Source organism: Euprymna scolopes, chromosome 43 (assembly GCF_053919585.1).
Source record: "Euprymna scolopes isolate OS-2025 chromosome 43, ASM5391958v1, whole genome shotgun sequence".
Lineage (NCBI taxonomy): Eukaryota > Metazoa > Mollusca > Cephalopoda > Sepiida > Sepiolidae > Euprymna > Euprymna scolopes.
In genome coordinates this window covers 17,051,555-17,072,748 of record NC_136524.1, presented here as the reverse complement: position 1 = coordinate 17,072,748, position 21,194 = coordinate 17,051,555, and the positions used below count along the sequence as shown (strand labels likewise).

Genomic DNA, 21,194 nt, shown 5'->3' with positions numbered 1-21,194 from the left:
TTGAATCTGCAGAACGCATGCTGCCTTTGACAAATGGCAGCTGCACAAGCAGAAGTAAACCATTGGGGAGAGTGGGGCTTGCTATAGAATTTCCGTGCGGGAACATGTGCTGCAATAGCAGTTTTGAATCATTCAGTGGTCTCATTTGCACACTGTTCCGCTGGAAGAGTAAAGATATTTTGCCATGGGGCATCTCTGATGAGCTCCCTGATGGCTTCCCAATCAGCCTTTTTGTAATACCTCGTTGTTTTGAGTAGTGGGTCTTCAGTTTTAGGGCGAGAATTTAGGCTGATTTCTACTATTATCACAGCGTGATCAGCATTCCCGAGTGGGCTGTGGGCATTTGTTGTACAGTCATTGGGAACCGTTGTCAGAAAGAGATCTAGAAGTGAGGCATGTTGATCTTGCTGGTCTGGGAAACGTGTCGGAAATGTAACCAACTGAGATAGGGAATGGGATATAGAGAAGCTATGTGTTGTACTACCAGCTACGTCTGTGTGATTAGAGAATCCTAGCCAGTTACTGTGGTGGACATTGAAGTCACCAAATACATGTATTTGTGCGCTAGTATCGAGGGAAAGTGCTATATCTATGCTGTCTGAGACTTTGTTTATTAGGGTACAGTCTTGGTTTGAGGGAGAGCGGTAGAGAAAATACAAGTAGCTAATATTGTGTTGCATATTTAGTCTGAAGCACATAAAGGCCTGGTCCTCTGATTCTAGTTTTATTTCTCTAGTCAGGGGGAGGGTGTTACGAATATAGACTCCAAGTCCGTGCATATGTCTGTCCGAGTCCTTATGGTAGAGTGGGAGATAACCAGGCATGTTAAAGTGGTTAGAGGGAATGGAGGAGTGAAGGTTAGTTTCACTTAATGCTAAGATATCCGGGGTGTTTACAAGGAGAAATGACAACATCATCTAAGTTAGTTCTAAGCCCGCGGATATTAGTAAATGCAAGCCTCAAGGAAGGAGGCAGGTTGGTTTTCTTTGAGTTTGGTTTAAACGTAACTTTTGCTTGAGCTGTCATTTCATTTTATTTTATTTAAAAGTTGATGGGCAATACATAACTGAAATAAAACTACAAAGAGATATTTTCCAAAGTGATTCCCTATTAACACGACTATTAATCATAGCCATGATAATTAACAATAAACTAAGAAAGTGCCAAGCTGGATACAATTTCACTAATACAGATAATAGAATGAACCACCTTATTTACTTGGCAACTTGAAAAACTGTTTGCAAGAACCAAGAAGGGACTAGAGATCCTAATAAACATAACCAGAATGTTCAGCCAGGATATCTGAATGGAGTTCAATATGGACAAGTATGCACTGCTGATGATGGGGAGGGGAAAAATAGAAGCAACAGAAAGTAACTATCCAACCAAATGGAGATGGAGATGAGAGCACAAGACGAACATGACAGCTACAAATATTTGGGAATCCTAGAAGCAAATACGATCAAAATAACAGAAATGAAGAAAAAAAAAAATTAGAAAAGAATGCCCCCAGAAAACTCCTAGAAACTAAACTATATAGTAGAAACCTAATAAAAGAGCAGTGATTTTATATAGTAGAAACTCAATACATGGGCAGTCACCAGTAAGATACTTTGGACAGTTTATAGGGTGGACCTAAGAAGAACAGAGGAATCTTGATCAGAAGATCAAGAAACTCATGACTACCCAGAATATACTACACCCCAAGGATGATGCTAACCGACTCTATGTGAAAAGGAAAGATGGAGAAAGAGAACTGGTTTGTATAGAAGACTGTGTTAATGACACAAAAAAGAATCACAAAAATACAAAATGCCGAAAGCATAATTTCCACAACAAGAAGCACTGAAAAAATGAACAAAACAGAAAAAAGAAAGAAAGGGAATAAGGCAAGAAAAAATGAACAAAACAGAAAAAAGAAAGAAAGGGAATAAGGCAAGAAAAAATGAACAAAACAGAAAAAAGAAAGAAAGGGAATAAGGCAAGAAAAAATGAACAAAACAGAAAAAAGAAAGAAAGGGAATAAGGCAAGAAAAAATGAACAAAACAGAAAAAAGAAAGAAAGGGAATAAGGCAAGAAGAAATGAACAAAACAGAAAAAAGAAAGAAAGGGAATAAGGCAAGAAAAAATGAACAAAACAGAAAAAAGAAAGAAAGGGAATAAGGCAAGAAAAAATGAACAAAACAGAAAAAAGAAAGAAAGGGAATAAGGCAAGAAAAAATGAACAAAACAGAAAAAAGAAAGAAAGGGAATAAGGCAAGAAAAGAAAAACTGGAAGAGAATCAGGTACGCAGACGATTCCTAAGGATGACAAAACATGAGACTAACGAAAACACATAGCTACAAAAAGGAAACCTAAACATAGAAACTGAATCCTTGATAACAACTACACAAAATGCAATGAGAACCAACCACATCAAAGCAAGGATCGACAAGCCACAAGACAACAGCAAATGTAAACTCAGTGGATAAAGAGACAAAATAATAAACCACATGCAAATGCAGTAAACTAGGTAAAAATGAATATAAAATAGACATGATTAAGCAGGGAAGGCAATACACTGGGAATTATGCAGACAACTGCATCTTGAACACATAGACAAATGGTACAAGCACAAACCGACAGCAGTGCTTGAAAACGGAAGTCACAAAATCTTATGGGACATGGATACATAAACATCCAAATAAGAAGACCAGATGTCATAATAGTTAACAAGAAGGAAAAGTCTTGACAAATGGTAGGTTTTGCTGTTCCAACAGACCACAGAGTGAAGATCAAAGAGACAATGAAGTGAAGCAAATACATTGAACTGGTCAGTTCAAAGATATATGGAAGATGGAGAAAGTCAAGATAACACCATTAATAATAGCAGGAGCACTAGGAACACTTTGGAAAAAGAATGGGAGAGATTGGAAGAAGAGTGATGGCTAAAAAGATGCAACAGATAACAATAATGAAAACAACCGAGATATTAAGGAAACCCCTTGAGTGTGGAGACTAATACACACGAGCCACAGGTGTAAGGCAGACATATAGAAACTGCTCCAGATGTAAACCACAAAGAAGCACAACATGAAATCATGAAACTGAAACTGTATAATTGTAAGTTAATTTCCGGCTGCGCCCCACTTTCCGTGTCCTCCCCTCATTGTAGTGTTGCCATAAACTGGCACTAATCAAATAATCGAGGAGGGTTAAAGAGGATGGAAAGACAGAGGAGAAAAAGCACTAGCCAAACTGCCACTGGATGAGTGCGAAGAGGACTGGGAATTTGGGAAGACTTATTGCCACCCACATTTCAGTGAAGATCAATGGTCGCTACTAACGAGAAATCAATGGTAAATGGCTATTGTGGTAATGCAAACTAATTTGTAAAGATTATCGAAAGAGGTGGTGAGTATGGAATTCTGGAGAGATTTGTTGTTACCCAGACTCCAGGAAACACCACAAGTTGTTCTCAAAGAGAATTCCTAGTGGTGAAATCTCTTAGTAGTAATAGTAGTAGTAGTAGTACTAGAGAAGAAGAAGAAGAAGAAGAAGAAGAAGAAGAAGAAGAAGAAGAAGAAAAAGAAGAAGAAATAAAATGAAATATATGAAATGACTAGCTAATTATTATTTTAGTCATGTAAATTATTTAGTAAAATGGGTGTCGGTAGTTTAAGTTCGTGAATTACTCTCAAAACATGTCTTAGTAAACAACTTACTTAAATCATGTCTCATTAAAAAATAAAGACATTAAAAACACTAGGTTATAATATGTTTCATCATGCACGTGAAACGCCGAAATGAAATTTAAGCTTAAAAAATATAGTCGCCATTTTTATAAAGTCGAGAAAGAGGCTGGCTAAGGAAGAACAGTAACGCCGGTTTAATAATTTCCTAAAAAGCATTAACTGAAAGATTATTATGAACTAACTTCAGCTATTACCACTAAACTTGCTTTTATAAGATGGCGACTATATTTTTTCCGGTTGAGTTTTTTTTTTTTTTTTTTTTTTTTCTGCGCCGTTTCACGTGTACAATGAAACTCTGTAACTTATTATTATTAATTTTTGCTGCCGCCCGAAACATGCGGAAACTCATTTCTTAAAATAATTTACGTGACTAAAATAATAATTGAATTATCAATATTTAATTATCAAGTATTTAATAAGATAATTTGAATATTAACGCAATTATAACCGGTTCGGTTCCACTAGCCATTTATCGTTTGCAGACCTTCTTTTAAAACGACAATTATTTGGTTTTATCGAATAGAACCAGCGTTCGAGTCGACTGCTTGAGTTTGTAAGAATTACTTAGAACTAAATCTGATGGAATTGGCTAAGCCTTAGACACTTAGGAGGATCGAAATCATTATCACAATGCTGTGTAAAGAGTCGATGCGTAGGTAAGTTAACTAGTTGCTAACACACAACTACATACGCATGCACTAGAAATGTGTGCACATGCGTGCATATATATATAATCTATGTAGGAACTTCTTTTTCTTCTCTGACGTCAATGACCGAATTCAAACGTTCAATTAAGTAGCAGTTCAGAATTTTACCGAAAACTACCGATGACCTATTTTTACATTATTTATTTAATCATTCACATTGACTTCGCCAAAATTCTACTCATATAACTGGCTTTGATATTGAACGTGCAGAAGGTGAAACCCACACCAATCTGTGACGTCAGTGACGATCTTGAACGTGCACAGTTGAACTAGTAACGAAGAATTACGGAAAATAACGAACTATGTACTTTCACTATCCCTATTCCGTTATAGAATTCTTATTTCACTGGCTAATATATCGAACGTTCAAAAGCATGCGCAGACTAGTGCGAAGGGTCGTGTGCAACTCTTAGTTGGGATGTAAGTTGGTGAATTTCGAGTGCAAGCCCCCCCGAATACAAAAAACACGATTTTAAATAATCGACGGTAAGTTTTTTTAGTTGAATTATTTATATTTGGATGCAGTAATGTTTAAATAATGTGATCATTCTAATGAAAAATAACTTTTTCTTTTAAATATATTTGATTTTTACCTTTTTTTTCTGTTATAAATGTCTCCTTTTTCCCCTACTCGTAGGGTTACCTGAAGGTAAATTATTTATTTCTTAAGAATTCTGTCAATACATTTATTAAAACTTATTATTAAGTGATCGTTTATGTAACATGTATATATATGTTATACTTTCAATTTATAAAATCATTTCTGTTATTTTTGAGCGTGCGTGTGTGTGTGTGTATATATATATATATATATATATTACACACACATATAATCTCCTGTTTTCTTTTTTGTTTGTGTGTTAACCGTGGTTATTTTACTCGAAGAAATCTAACCAACTAATTACGTTAAAAACTTGAAAAAAGAAAAAGAAAATCAAAAATAATACAAAAATAGACTACCTTCGCTACCCCTCTTCTTTCCCCACATGACTTTTTACTAACAGTTACCTATACAGGTTTTAGATTTTGTTATTAATCTTACCTCACTCGTTTCCAGTTCATACTTTTCTGTAAAATACAAAAATATAAATATTTAGGATTGTCAAATTATTTCTGTTAATAACTTACTGTTAAATACCCACGTCCAAAACACCCCCTCTCTTTAATCTCGTATTTTAATCTTTCTCTCCTTTAACACCGATTGATTTAATTTTAAAATCACTTTTTTCAAATCTTTTTTGAAATCTTATACTAACTTGAAATAAAGGGAAAATATTAGATTTAAAAAGAGAATTAAATAGTTTCTCTTTAACGAACTCCAGTTTTCTCACGTGTTGATTCTGATAAAATTCTGAACGACTGAAAAATATTTTGTCCCTTTCAACACGTGTATAATATGAACGATGTATATTATTGACAATTTAGTAAGCTTTATTACCTTATTACATAAATAAAATATACTCTTAATGCCACAATCTTATATCCAATTTCAACATGCTGCATTTATATAAATAACCCGCACTTTTACAATGACTGCATAGTTCATGTTCCGTAAACTGAAAATGCCTTTAGACGGAGAGCACACCCACACAAAAATTTTAAATCACAGAACCTTACACCACAACCAACACACTACTAGAAAAACGCAAACTGTTAAAAATATTAAACAATATTGTTTTCTGTAATAATACAAAGATATTTTTCTTCAATAAAAAATAGTTTGCTTCTGAATTTTTTGAAGACTAAGGAAACTCGACGAATCGTAACACTATGCTCATCTTGGTTGTTACATCTACAACGTTTCGGCCGATGTAATATCTGACATTTCTTCAAGCACATTTTTTTTTTTTAATTGGGTTTGAAAAGAGGAGGTTACATCTGCTTTTTGTGAATAAAATAATCACGATAAGAATAGAAATACACACGCATTATTTGTATTTGAAATTCCTGTGGCGTACTTACATAACACATAAAAAAATGTATACATACATGAACACGTGTAAAACATGCCCTTCTTTAAAAAAATTCTTATTTAATAGAAGACTATCAGATTTAAAAAAGAAAATTAAATAATTTCTCTTTGGCGGACGTTTCACATTCTCACGTGTTGATTCTGATAAAAATTCTTAACATGTATAACACGTTAGATTCTAACATGTTTACATCAACAGTCAACACTGATTTTTCTTTTTAAATAATTTGTACAATTAAAATTATTTTTTTATTAAATCTAATGATATAACAAGTAAATGTTATAAAGAAATGTCATTAATCGAAAGCAAGGAGAAATACTCCACTTAAGTAATGATAGGTATTGTTCATATAATCGATTGTAATACACGATTTTATTACATAATCTTTCTTTTTTTTCTTTTTTGTATTAGCAAACTATTTGTACATAGTTTTATGTTTATTAAGTTGGTATATACCAGCTTAGATCAAAGGTCCGTTTTTGTTTGCCTCTTTACAAGGTCGGTTTTTAATGTGGAAAGGCTCCTTGGATCGGATGTAGTCCCTATTTGCTTGCCTCCCCATGAGAGCAAAGTCAGACGCAATGTCAGTTTTTGATTTGGGAGCAAAATCTAGCCCCCCCCCCAACCCTTCCCACCAAAAAGGTCACTGTGGATCCCCCCCCCCCCCCAACGTAATTATTTAAGTCCAGGAGAATGTCTCCTCCTTTGAACCAGGACAGGACAGTTACTCAACTTTTAACCCAACAAGAAAGTGTCTTTCGGTATATTTTATTCGAGGCGAAAAAATTTTATTTATTTATTTTTATTTTTTTTAGAATTTGATGATAGGAAGGTCAAGGCCGCATATTTATTCTATTCTGATTGGTCGAAAATAGGAGGGATTGGCTATTAATCGACGAATCGTTGAGTCTGAATCAACAAAAATTGGTGGGTGTGGCCTGTGTTCTTTTTCTGCTAAGTGCACGCGTTCTTAATATAGTCATGCTTTGGTATGCCTAGCTAACTACTAACGTGTAACACATTTTACTTACTATATCGATATAATGATTGTCAATCAAAATTGTCTGTATTCATTCATATAAATTAATATGTGCACATTGTCAATCAAAAATATACGAATACTTCTACTACTGCTTTCTAGTGTAGATAGTTTTGTGATGTACTACTAAACTGCATTCAACTCTAGTACATTATTTTTTATGTAAAAATCATATTTGTATTATTTTTACTGTTTGCATCTTATATGTTTATCTTTTAAATAAATGCATACGTATGCTTAACTATACAAAAGTAATCTTTATATTATTAACAGTTAAGACAACTTAGCAATGAGTAGATTGTTTTATTTAAAAAAATTTGTTCACACTAATTAAATCAAATCACTGAAGTATAAAGGACTATTATGAGAGGAATCAGATTAATTGGAGGGGTGGCCTAGATGTGTAATTGTGCAGCGAGGTGCTCGTTCACATTTTAACTTTCTGTATATTGATACAGTCAGAATTTTAAAATTTATGCAGCAAAGGAGTGAGATTTTTATTGCTGCTCGTGTTTCTCGAGATTTTTTTCGATTAAGAAATCTAAGTTCGTTGGATCATGTTACGTGGAAGTATTTGTAAAACAAGAGATACAATACTAGTGATGTGAAAGGGGCTGGTACCTTTTTGGTTAGAAATTATTTTTTCCGATCCTGTTGATGGACTAGTCCAGATGTAGCAACTATATTACATGTATGATTGAATTGCATGTTTGTGGCAGTATCTTCTCTACACTTTTTTCTTTTATATTGCCTTAAAATGTCAGCCCTAGGAGTTTGAACATTGGACTTTTAACACAGGTTCTATCGGCCATGATAATTAAGTAAAGGATTTTTATAATTGTTGAAGGTGAAGAAACTTTATTGTCTTAGTACCATTAAATGTGGCTATCCATTTTTAGGCTTGTTAGGCTACAACAGACTGAGATCATTTTTTAATGATTCAACCCTTATCTTGCATGTGTAGTTATTTGTTTTGCCAGCCTGCCAAGAATTGAGCATAGTGTTGTCAGCAAATACACACATTTCTTTTAGCTATAAAAGTATCTATTTATATTAAACTACCAGGACCCATGTACCGGCATTTCCCGGTGGAAGTATGCCCCTAACCCCACCTGTCAAAAAAAAAACAAAAAACAAACTATGGGTGTTAGTGGGAAAATTGCAAGCACTGGTGCCCAGTGAACAAAATGAATGTACCATGCCAAAGTAACTACATTAGTTTTTATAAACCCATTTTTAACATGGGGATTTGATCATGTGCTGTGATTATTCTGTGGTTTCACCTAACATGTCAACATTGAAACAACCAAAAAAACACATCTGCAGACCTGAGCAATGATTTCTCCAGCCCTTAAATTTTTCCTTATCATGAAGTAAAGGCTTAATTTTCAGATTAAAAAAGCAATTTAAGGAGGTAGTATTTTAAATGAGTGTAATAGTCAGGCATCATTTTGTAATGATAACGTTCTAATAAAATGAAACACACAGTTATTTTGCCACGTCAGTTGTCAATGCTGCCCCTAGCCATTAAATTAACCTTTTCTGGTGTGTACAATTTTTTCCAATGTATTTTGTAATGATCTATGAGAAGTGGCATGGAAATGCACAAAAACTTTTTAAAAAATTATGTAAATGCAATGTAATGTAAATGGCAGCATTAACAACGGGAGTGGCCCAAAAGTGGTGTTCACTGTAGTAGAATGTTATAATTCCAAATATAAGCCTGTAAGCACTGATAATCGCTTGGATAATTTACAAATAACTGAAAAATTAAAAAATTAAATGATGGGGGCACTATTGGTCAGGTCCATTAATTTTTTTTTTTTTAATTATTTTGCAATCTGAAAATTATGTGTGTTTTTATGGTTTTAAAAGTGTAAACATGTCCAATAACTGATCCCTATTGGGTTGGCATATTCTAATAAATGTTTGAAGCTAAATCTTTTGAGAAAAGAAGCCCAAAAAGGCCAAATTGATAATTATAGCCAGATTTACACAAATAAAAAAATAAAATTGTAAAAACAAAGTGTGTATATATAAACATTTATGTATTTTACACGTCATTGTTATTTTCTGTACTTCTGTAGATGGGTGAGGTAAGAAAATGATGCATTTCATATATATTTATATATTGAAGAGTTTAGCTTCCAAATAATCGTGTCTTATTTATTATGATTGGTTCTGAAAGAAAGAGAAATTATGAGATTTTATTAAGAGAAATATGTTGTGGAAAAAAAAATTGTTTGCAAAAAATAAATTTGTATTTATTCAATAAACTTCCAGAATTTTTTTTTGACATAGCGTTAAAAAACACAAATATTTAGTCCAGAGTTAACATCTTCAATATAACCATAATCTCTATATAGTATTTATAAAGGTAATGCTCAAAGTTAAAAAAAAAAATTAAATTCGTTGTTTCTCACGGCCTTTCACATTCACTTTAATGTGACGATATTTCTAGGTTTATGGATAATCTGTAAACGATTGACAAATGGTCCTGCCATGTGCCAAACAACGCACGCATGTGTGTTGTTTGGCTGGCTGGCAGAAAGTGTAACGTTCTTACATAAAAACAAATTGTCATCGACATATGGACATATGAGTATAATAATACTGAAAAACCTATAATTCTCATCAAGTTGCATGGAAAGATAAAATAATTCACAAAGAAACTTCTGTAGTTTTTTTTATTTTAGTAGAAATTTGGATAAAAAAGATGCAAATATTTGGGATCTAAAGTATTCAATACATAAATATACATTTGAAACATCTACACATAGTGTGTTAATTGTATAAAACAGGATAGCAAGGGCTGTTAATTTTTTACTTGTTTTGACGAAAATGGCATAGTGATACCATATTTTAATGTTAGTAATCATTTGTTCATAAAACGTAGAATTTGAGTCCAGAATATGAGAATATATAGAGCTCAGCCAATAAGAATGGGCGGACTTTGGAAAGGGAGCCATTATTATTTATGAATTGGAAATTGGAAAGATTGTTAGGTCTGTGTATCTATGAGCCAGTTATGGTCGGTGTAATCACAAAATCTGTGGAATGTGTAGAATTTGTTCCAGTGACAACTGGTAGCAGTGGTAGAGCTAAATATTTAGAGAGAAAACTAGAAACTCCTTCCACTAAAGATTGTGATGGTGTTGCTTGTAGGATGTAATGTAGTATTTTATTATTATGATTGAATGTGTATGAAAAGCTACATAAAATAGTGACTATTAGCCTAGATGCATTGAATTTGTATGTGGCATCTGTTGTTGCAAATTTATGATACTTTGGTCCAGAGGGGAATTTCTGCAGTCATTTTATTATAGAGATGGGGATATTCATCCAGTAAGACCATTTCTCACGAAGACCTCCAAACGTGTGTTTCTGGTAGCAATGTACTTTGATAAGTACATATGAAATTATTTTTATTTATTATCAATCAAATATATTGAAATAAAGTAAAATAAAAATGTCAAAATTAAATCCACCACAATGCATTTCTGTTTATTTGTAAACAAGTTAGTCATTTTACACTTATTAATATTTCCAAAAAATAAAAAATAAATTATTTTGTTATCCTTTAAACTGTCTAATAAAAGTTAATTAAAACTAGCTTTAAAATTTTTAGCAAAGATTGAAAGCTTTGGAAGCCTTTTACAAATCTGACACAAAATCACGCTCCTATACAGTAGAAATCCCTTCTACTCTAGTAGTTTCTTCCATAGGACTGCTAGATTTTGGAATTCCCTTCCGGGTTCCTGCTTCTCAAACTGTACTGACGTGCAGAAGTTCTAGTGTAAACATAAACAGACATCTTGCTGCTCAACTCCCTATATAGTATCCCTCAAAATTATGTCCCATCAGAGTAGCACTGTGCCTTGTTTGTGGTGAAACTGCAATAATGAAAATTTTTTTTTTTAAATTAACTACATACTAAACAATACTGCACTAATTAAATCTAACTTTCAAAATCCTGTTAAAAGAAAAGTACCACTTTAAAAAGAAAACAACAAATGGCATTGTATGAAATAAAATGAAGCAGCTGCCAAATGAAGTGAAAATACCAATTGTCACAAATATCAAAAATTCATATTTTTTTTTCAATATTCTCAAAAACTTTGGATTGTTTCCTTTGTGCAGTTAAAAATACTCACGTGAAATATGTCTGTTCCAAACAACTTAACAGGAAAATTCTTTGATATCCATACATATCAGACAAAAGTAGGTGTGTACACCAAAAATTATGGAAAATTATCAAATAGAATTTAATGAAAAATATAAAGTAATTTTATTGTATACAAGCAGGCCACCTGGCGTTGCCCAGTCGTAAAATAAATTGCATAAATATTATATTTTAATTAATACAGTGCATGTGAGTATTCAGTTTTTTCTAAACAGTTCACTTTTTGGAAGTAAATAAATAAAAAAAATACTCAAGCTGAGATTGAAATACAGTGAGTCAAGTATGATAACCATTAGGCCAGTTTGACACGTTCTTTACAAAGTGTTTTCCAACTAGCTTATTCTTAACATAAAGAAACTGTCATGTTTCACAGCCATGCATGCACATTCGTGAAATAGTTGACAGAAAAATCCAATCACCCCCTTCCCATATACTAGTTTTTAAATTTTGACCCCATAACTGCCCTTTTTTTCCAGATGAAAACAGATTAAAAAGTCTTCAACATGTCTAAATGCCCTATTTTCATGCCTGTAGATCAAAAGTTTGTTGAATATATAGGTTGAGAAGTGTCCTCACACACACACACACATTCTCACTTTTATAGATATATAGATTTTTGGTTCTCCATTGGCATGTGTTTGTGTGTAACAATGGAAATGTGCAATAAAACTTATTTATATTTCTATTAAAATTTTACTTGATAGCTTTTTGTATACTTTTTGCCTTATATGTAGATATAGTAAACAGGTTGAGCTCGCATATTTCACCTGCATATTTTTGACAAGTCTAAAAATCACACTTTTTCACAAATGTTTGAATAATTCTTTTTGTAATTCAACCGAAGTGGTTCATTACAGTAGATTTGCCTTTTAAATTACCTCATTTTGTAAATATCTAAAAATCTATTATTTTTTTCCAAAATTTTGCCATAAATACTGATGAATTATATAGTTGTATATTTAAAAAAGCAACTCTTTGTAAGGTTCTGAAAATGGACCCTAAATTTGAAAATAATTCAAGCTTTTAAATATTTAAAAAACATTTGTTACCTTTTATTGCAAACCAACAAAAAGGTATAAAATACTGGCTTTATTTACTAAGTGTGAAAAAATAATAATTAAAAATATGGTTATGTTTACATTTTTTATCCCTTTATTATATTTTTGATTCTAATAAATGTTTTAATATTTGTAAATGGAAAAGAAATTCTATATGTATTTGTGTAAGTTGTGTATAGCTGAAAAAGATGTACATATACTAATATGATGAATCCTTAGTAACATAATAAAACAAAAACATGAAATCATCACATTCCACTTCCACAAATGCATATTATACTTTGAAAATTATACATACATGGATTTATAGTTGAGAATGTATTACCTTAGAAATATTAGATTTCAGACTGAATTAAATTACACAAGATTATGATGATTATAAAAATTTGAACACATCTGAATAATTTTAAAGCCCTCTAATTCAAGCAAAGAATACAAACTTAACTCTCTTTTTCTCAGTCTCAAGATTTTATTTTCATTCAATTTTCTTATTATTTAAAAAAGCATTGCATTGAAGTATTGGAAGGAACGGTGGTGAACTCTTAAACATTTTGAAGGGTCCCAATGTTTCTTAGTGGTATAAGCAGATATTATTGTATTAAAGCGAAGTTAACGAATGCTTGTTTTCCTATATTTTTATCACACTACACTCTTTTCTCTCTCTAAATAGTATCGTATCTGACAAATTAATAGTTTTAGCTAAAATATGCAGCTATAATACACTTTTTATGAATTTCTGAATTGTAGAGCTTTTTGATGAATTTATTATGTAGTTGCTATAATCTATAATATAAATCTCACCTGTCTGTTTAAATCTATGTATGTTTGCATGTCTGCCTAAAACTTTCGACAGAGGCGATGGATTTTCACAAGATCAGTATCGTTTTGAAGCTCAATTCTTCGGACGACAAATATCGAAAAATTGGCCAAAAACATTAATTCCTTCACCCTCAACTGGACACTTTTCTACAGGGAGATGTCACTTTTTTTTTTTCCGATATTTTCGAAAGTCATTCCCTCTTTTCGATTGACTAGCCTTAATTTAAACCTTCGCCACTTCCAGTTTGGAGATGGATGTAACAGCAAAGACGTCACATGTTTTTTTATTTTTTCACATTATTTTCTTCCTTCGTGGTACGGTTCGAGTCTGCCTGCCTACTGCCATTTTTTTTTTTCTTTTACTCAGCACACACCTCCAAACACCCGGGCAATGCCAGGCACCCAGGCTAGTACTGTAATAAAGACATTGAAATAAAATCTTTGTGTGGTATGTTAAATAAAAATATATATAAAAATTTATAGAATAAAACTATCAATAACTTTTCATCTGAACATTTCCAAAAATTTAATGTCAATGAAAAATTTTCCAGAAAAAAAAATAAATAAATAAAATAAAGACTAGAAAACCACTCCTAGATATTTTGGATTTTTCAGATAAATATATTGTATTTCAAAATAGATGAATATCTTACCCATACAAAATATTAATGCTTTATTTGTGTAAATAGTATTTTTGTATAATCATCTATTTATTGGTCATTTGTATAATGCTATTCTTCTCTCAAACTACCCACCTCCTTTTCTTTGTTTTTCAAAACTAAATCTAAATTGTTTGACAGATGTTTTATTATTACTTTTATGATGCATATCATTTGAATAACGGTTGTCTTTCTAAACTTTAGTTTTACTTGACTGATTTGGGGAGAGACAGATGTTTCATTTGTTATCATTCGTATCCCCTCATTCTCTTGTCCTTTTGTCAAACTTGCTTTTTTAAACACACCTGTTACAGTTTCTATTAGTATTTCTCTGCTGTATGTACTATTACATTTTATGTGTGTGTGTTTAATATATATACTAGCTGGATTTAACTCTTATATACGTGGATGCAACCATTTTTCCATTAATTTTAGCAATGGATCAAATCTATTAACCAAACTTTTCATTCTATGATTAGCAATACCAGACATCATAATGTTCAGAGCTGGACAAGACGCACACTGCTACTTAATTTGACACTCATCCATAATTATAAAAGTGAAAATGTGTGTGTGTGTGTGTGTGTGTGTGTGTGTGTGTGTGTGTGTATGTTTGCTTTTTGTGTATGTCCACAAAAGGCTTTTTTCCGGGAAGCGATCGGTCGACTCGCTCCTTAAAACTTTTTATATCACATTTAAATCATAATATTTACGAGTTAACAACAGAGGTCGCCTGTCTATTTAATTTGCCCGACTTTGAAAAGCTAAGTATTCCACATTTTTGGATTGCCGCGTGTGTATTCGGCTTTTTCGTATAAAAACAAAACTAATTTGAAGCTTGCGCCATCGTTCTCAGCGCAATCGTTGGGAACGTCCAAAAGCAATCAGCTTTGATCAACGCAGAGTTTCTCCTTATATCAAACAATTGCTATTCAATTTGGACAATCCCCTTTTTATGGGGAGCTGGTTTCCTCTCCAACATCTTGGAGAAACAAAAAAAAACCTGCCCCGTAGTAAATAAAAAACTGCCCCGCAGTGAAAGTTGACCTCATTAAGTCATTAAGTACGGGCACTTGCCAATTCTTAATATTTAAATAAATTCAAACATCTTCCCGTTACTATTTCTTGCTGGCCGAACAGTTAACGTTGCATGTTTTTTTTCACACTTTATTTTCCAACTTCGCCTCAAGGCTTCGGGTTCGATCCTTCCTACTTACCTACCAAAACTTTTTTACCCCCCCTCCCCGACACAAACACCCAGGCAATGCTTTTTGTTTTGATTTACCCAAAAGCACACACACCTCTAAACACCCGGGCAATGCTGGGTACCCCCATTAGTAGTCAATAAATCAGTAATATGTACATTTATCCTACGTCCATCAAAATAAAATTTATACAGTGGCACCAGAAAGAAAGCTTGCACTTGTCATTCAAATCAAAAAAGCAAAACATTAATGCAACACAAATACAAGAGGAACACCATGAACTTGTTGATATTTAGTAGCATAGCCCTTCGACAATTTGACAGACTACAATCTTTTGGGCATTCCTTAAATTAGTCTTTAGCAATACTCCAGTGAAAGGGCATCCCACTTCTATTTAATTTTTGTCTAAAGTTCTTTCAAATTTGAAATGTTATGATTGCTCCTAGAATTAAATTCCTTTTACTTTTGATGCATGTACTGCCTACTTACTTTCTTCGCTAAAAAGCACTTTCGAGCAATATGAAGAGTAATGATCTTCATTGCATCTGACAAAGTTCAGACATCACTTTCTATTCTTTACAGAAATCATTTATTTGTGTGTTGCAACACAGCCTCAAATTAAATTCCTTTCATCTATTCTTAACTGTAGAAAGAGAGCAATTTTTAACACTGTTGTTGGATTTTGGACACCGTTTCAAATCTGTTTCTGAGGCTGCAGATCTTGATAGCATTGTCTTCCCTGTAAGAAGTAACTCTAGGGCAACTAGATTTAGGAGCATCACAAGCACTACCAGTCTTTTGGTGCTTTTGCACAGTTATTCGTACCATTTTCTCATCACATTTCAATCTGCTGCTGATTTCTCGATTGGATAGACCAGAAAGGTGGAGATTAATGAGCTCCTGACGATCACTAAGAGAAAGTCGTGGCATATGGACTAAATGTTACGTTGTATAACCTGGAACCACAAAATTTCGATTAGAGATGCTTTGTTGCCTAAAAGGTGAATATTTTAAGCTCATTTTAAGCTCATTTGTTGCGGTGGAGTTTCTTTTTATTTTCTTGGTTTGAAGTTAATCTTTTAAATTTACGTGAACACTAGGATACTTCAATTAAAAATGAAATATAAACAAGTAAAATTATAGAGGAATAAAAGGTGAATCAAATGAGGTATAGGTTGTTTAAACAGTTACATTCAATTCAGCTTAAATTTGTGGGTTTTGAAAAAATGACAAGTGCGAACTTTTTTGTAAGCATGCTTGAATGCGGTAGATCACTTTTTGCAAATAAGCGGTCGGGATGTGTTCACATAAGTACTTAAAGTGGAAGTTGTACCCGTCGCCAACGTTTCTAATTGTTTTAGTTAATCAGGGAAAAGACTTGTCTTTGCTACAGAATTCAAACACAATATGCACGTCTTTCCAGTCAAAAGTTAGGATATTTCAAAGGTAATTAAAGATAAAAGCAGTGTCTAAATGCTGTTTAATAGTGAATATAGTAATTTCTTTTGTCCTAAAATTTGAAAACACACATCGATAGAAATAGTGTCAAATGCATATAACATGAGAATTTTTGTGTTGTGACACACACAAAAAATTTATAAACAAAACGTTTGTCAACTGACTTACGAACATAAAGTATTCATTTTTTTAAATTTTTGTTATTATTTAGAAAACATGTTTTGTTTTACGAGTTCTTGATTGTTAACTATTCTGAACTTCATCCTATGTTTTCAATAGATAGTTAAATTCAAATTTTATGATATTTTTTTTTATTATTAAATTGTTAAGTGAAAATACAGAATGATTACAAAACACCCTCCTCTCTCATTTTATGAATGGATTTCTAAACATTATTTCAGCATGGTAACATAAGTGCATAAGTACCAAAAGTTTGTCTTTATAAAAATAAATGAAAAACCTGTTTAAACAGGATAAGAATGTTTAATACAACAAATAAGACGTTCAAAAATGTTATAATATAAATATGTATAAAAATATATTCTGTTACTGTTAATTAATAAATACTGAAAATTTCATTAAGATTGGTTGATTTCCTGAATTGTGATAAATTTTTAAGTGGTGGTGGAGTGGCTCTAAAACAGTTCTCCAAACTTCTGAAACGCTTTATTTAGAAACTCATTCTTAGCAAGGGGATAAGGTGTTTTGTGACTATTCTGTACTTTCACTTAACAATTTAATAAAAAATTATAAATATATTGTACTAATATTATTTAAAAAACTATTCTTAACATGGGAAGGGAGGTGTTTTCTAAGTCCAATATGAACAAGTTCTTGATGAACCATCCCCTTAAGTAATCCAATTTACCAAATTTCCACTACTAACGATTACTACAATATTTTCCCATTGATTACTGTATACTTATCAATCCTTATACTTGAGTGGCCTTCGGGCCTTGATAAGTGATGACTCATTTGTAATAAAATAAAAAAAAGGATATCATCAAACTTGAATTTAACTTGAAAGCATTACAAAAATGAAATAAAAAGTAATTTTGTTTTATTTTATTAAAAATTGTTTTTGTTTAATTTTAATTCAAGCGGCTTCACTTGACACCACTTGATTTAAGTAAAAATCAATTTTAAATGAGTTAAAACACACAAATCACTTATCCAGTTAAGTAAAAGAATAACTTACCTTGCTTATGATAGCATTTATTAGGTTTGTTTTAAAATGTACAGAGGTATGAAAAAGTTGTCAAAAACCAAATATATAACAAATAAATGTTACCAAGGCAAAATCAGTTACTTTTCTACTTACTGTGATAAATTTTTGGTGTTATAAATGTTTATTCTGTTCGAAAAACAAGTAATGTCAAGCATTACATGAGAATAAGAAAAAATGGCCACAGTGTCTCTTGAAATCTTTGAAGTCTCAACGATGACTTAAAAATAAAAAATTATACAAAATAGTGGTAGAAACTCACCTGATAATTGTCACGGTAACTTGAAACCGTTAAAAATAAAATTTAATTATCCTAATTAGTTTAATGAACTTGAAAACATAATTTTAATCTGTACAAAATTTCTTTCCATTTGATATGCTACAAGCCATATTTTGTTAATAATTTCTTGGAATCGTGTCGTAGTTGCCATCTTGGATTTCCTGGTTGCCATCTTGGATTTTTCATGGTGTAATGATGACAGATGATGAAGTCCATCAGAATAAGATTTCACATGATGATAAAGTCTTACCTTCCATTTTTTAAACTGTTTTTTTTTTTTTATGATGCTGCTACTGGAAGTCGTTAAAATGAAACCTAATTATGCTAATTAGTATGCCAATTAGTTCATGTACTTGGAAACATAATTCTGATTTGTACAAAATTTTGTTTAATTTGATATGCTACAAGCCATATTTTGTTAATAATTTCTTTGATTCATGTCATCGTGGCATCTTGGATTTTCTGGTTGCCATTTGGGATTTTTCATGATGTTATAATGGTAAATGATAATGTCCATCAAAATAATACTTCCTATGATGAAAAATCCTTACTTAACATTTTTCTTAGCTGTTTTTATGATGTTTCTACTTAAAGCTGTTAAAATGAAACTGAAATATACTAATTAGTCCGTAAGTTACCGAGTGAGATGGTCGTAAATAATGCCAACTGAATCTTCATGGTATTATGATGTTAGGATGAAATTTTGAACATATTATCTTAAAAAGATCTGAAGATACAACTTTTTAAAGATGGGTTAATCTGTAAATTGTACAAATTTCCTACCATTTTCAGTGACAAGCTTATATGCATTTGAACAGGACTGACTTAAAGCAAAATGTCCAGTGAACCACACATTTTTTGATACTTTGAATGGTCATAAATCCAGTTCTAATGGGTCGATTTTAAAAAACTAAAGATATTAGTTCTTTGTTTTTTTTTTATACTCTTTTCAATAATGCTTGATTTGAGTTTATTCGATCTAAAGAAAAAAAAGGTGTGGTATTGCTATTGTTAATGCAATATTTTCCATTTTGTTAAAGTAATTAAGATTTCTGATATTCTGAAATTAGACAAATTTTGGAATGTATTTCATAGCACTTAAAATTTCTGATTGACCGACGGACAAAATCCCTATCTATATCAGGTAGATGACGAATACTATTACTTTGGTGAGAATGGACCGGAAAGTAGTGGTAACTAAACAATGAATTTTAAAAAAAATTTTCAAACAAAAAATGATTTTCGTTAAGTATTTATTTAATGTAACAAAGTTTTATAAGATTATTAACGAAAAAGTGTAAAATGCAACAGTATTGTAATTTTTTAAACAAAACATTTGAGAAATTGTAAGAAAAAATGATTAAAAAAATGTTTTTTTTTCAACTATTTTATGTTTTACAACATTGATAAAAAAAATATTGGCGTTACATTTTACATTACATTTTACATTACATTTTTTCATTCCTTTTCAATTATTGTCACATTTTCCTTTTTTGTAATATTTTTTATTAGTGTTATAAAACTTTGAGCAATTCTAATAAGCATGAGCTTAGGATGAGACTCAAATAAGCGGTTATAGCCTGATTTTTGTCCCGGTTTGTAACAGTTCTAATTTATTTTTTGTTTCTTTTTGCTATTGACATTAAATATATTAAATATATATTTACTTACCTTTGTGAATGTAATTTATTTATATTTTTTTTTACATAAATTCCATTTAAACAATTTTGTTTTGATTAATGTAGGTTTTTCAAATAATATTTTTGCAGAATTTAAAAAATATAATGTCTTTAAATATAAAGAAGAATATTCATAGCCATATTCTTATCACCCCCCCCTTCAATTACTTTTTTAATCAGTGTAAAAAATACGGAATCTATTATAGTTCTTTGCTGCCAATTATGTTACATTTAATCTCCAAACTATTTCTGGAACTATTAAACATTCATACATTTCTGTGAAAAAGTTTCTATATCTAAAAGGTGAAAATATATTTATTTGAAAAAAAAAAATGAAGTTACCATTCATTAATTATTGTGAAAATATATTTTTGGGACTGTTAAAGATGCTAAAAAAATTATTTATTTTATTTATTTATTTATTTTTTTTTTTTACAATTTCTCGAATGTTTTGTTTAATATTGTTGCATTTTACATTTTTATTTTTTTTTTAATGATGTTATAAATCTTTGTTAACTTAAAGTAATTGAAAAAAAATCAGTCGCATCTTTCTTTTCTTACAATTGCCCAAATTTTTTGTTTAATAAAAAATAATGCCTCTGCAAATATTGTTGCTTTTTCCTTATTACAATAAATAAAGTTTTAGCATCCAAAATTATCATATCTAAAAAAATAAAATGAACAACTCTTTTAGTAAACTAGTCACCTCCCTTAGAACAATCAGTTAATATACCAGATTGCTGAAGTAATGTTTAGATAAGACTTTTACACATCCTTACATTGTTAGCAGTTTCATGACTAACTTAATTTTTTTATAGATGTATTCTTGGAAAATATCTTAAATTTTTCTAAGCGGTAATACTTAAAATTTTTATCTATAATCATTTATATTGATAGTAATCTTTTTGTTTCTATTAACGTTATCATTTGTACTAAGTAGTTTTAGATTATATTCAGTGAAATGCCTCTCACTCCTTCTCTACATTGCCTTTCATCTCATGAATCTTTAGGCTGGAAACAGCTGGGTAAGTACTTGTTTGAACACATTTCTTGGATTGTTGAGCCATTCAAATTATCCATCTGTCTCGCACACGCATATGATATAAACAATAAAAATAATTCTTTTATGATATTGAATACATGTATGAGCATGTTTTCTTAATTGGATATATG

The 21,194-nt window shown here is 31.3% G+C and overlaps 1 protein-coding gene across 4 annotated transcripts in view; it reads left to right on the top strand.

Annotated features, from left to right (window-relative positions):
* The first annotated feature begins 4,803 nt into the window (after nt 1–4,803).
* The window catches only part of LOC145268215 (steroid hormone receptor ERR2-like), a 274,707-nt gene continuing 258,316 nt past the window's right edge, over nt 4,804–21,194 (top strand). For 2 of the 4 annotated variants that reach the window (XM_080123515.1, XM_080123513.1), the window contains exon 1: nt 4,805–4,929. The gene's annotated coding sequence lies outside the window, so the exon portion shown is untranslated. Of the gene's footprint in view, nt 4,930–21,194 lie in introns of all 4 variants that reach the window. The other 2 variants (XM_080123514.1, XM_080123516.1) reach the window with 2 other exon arrangements.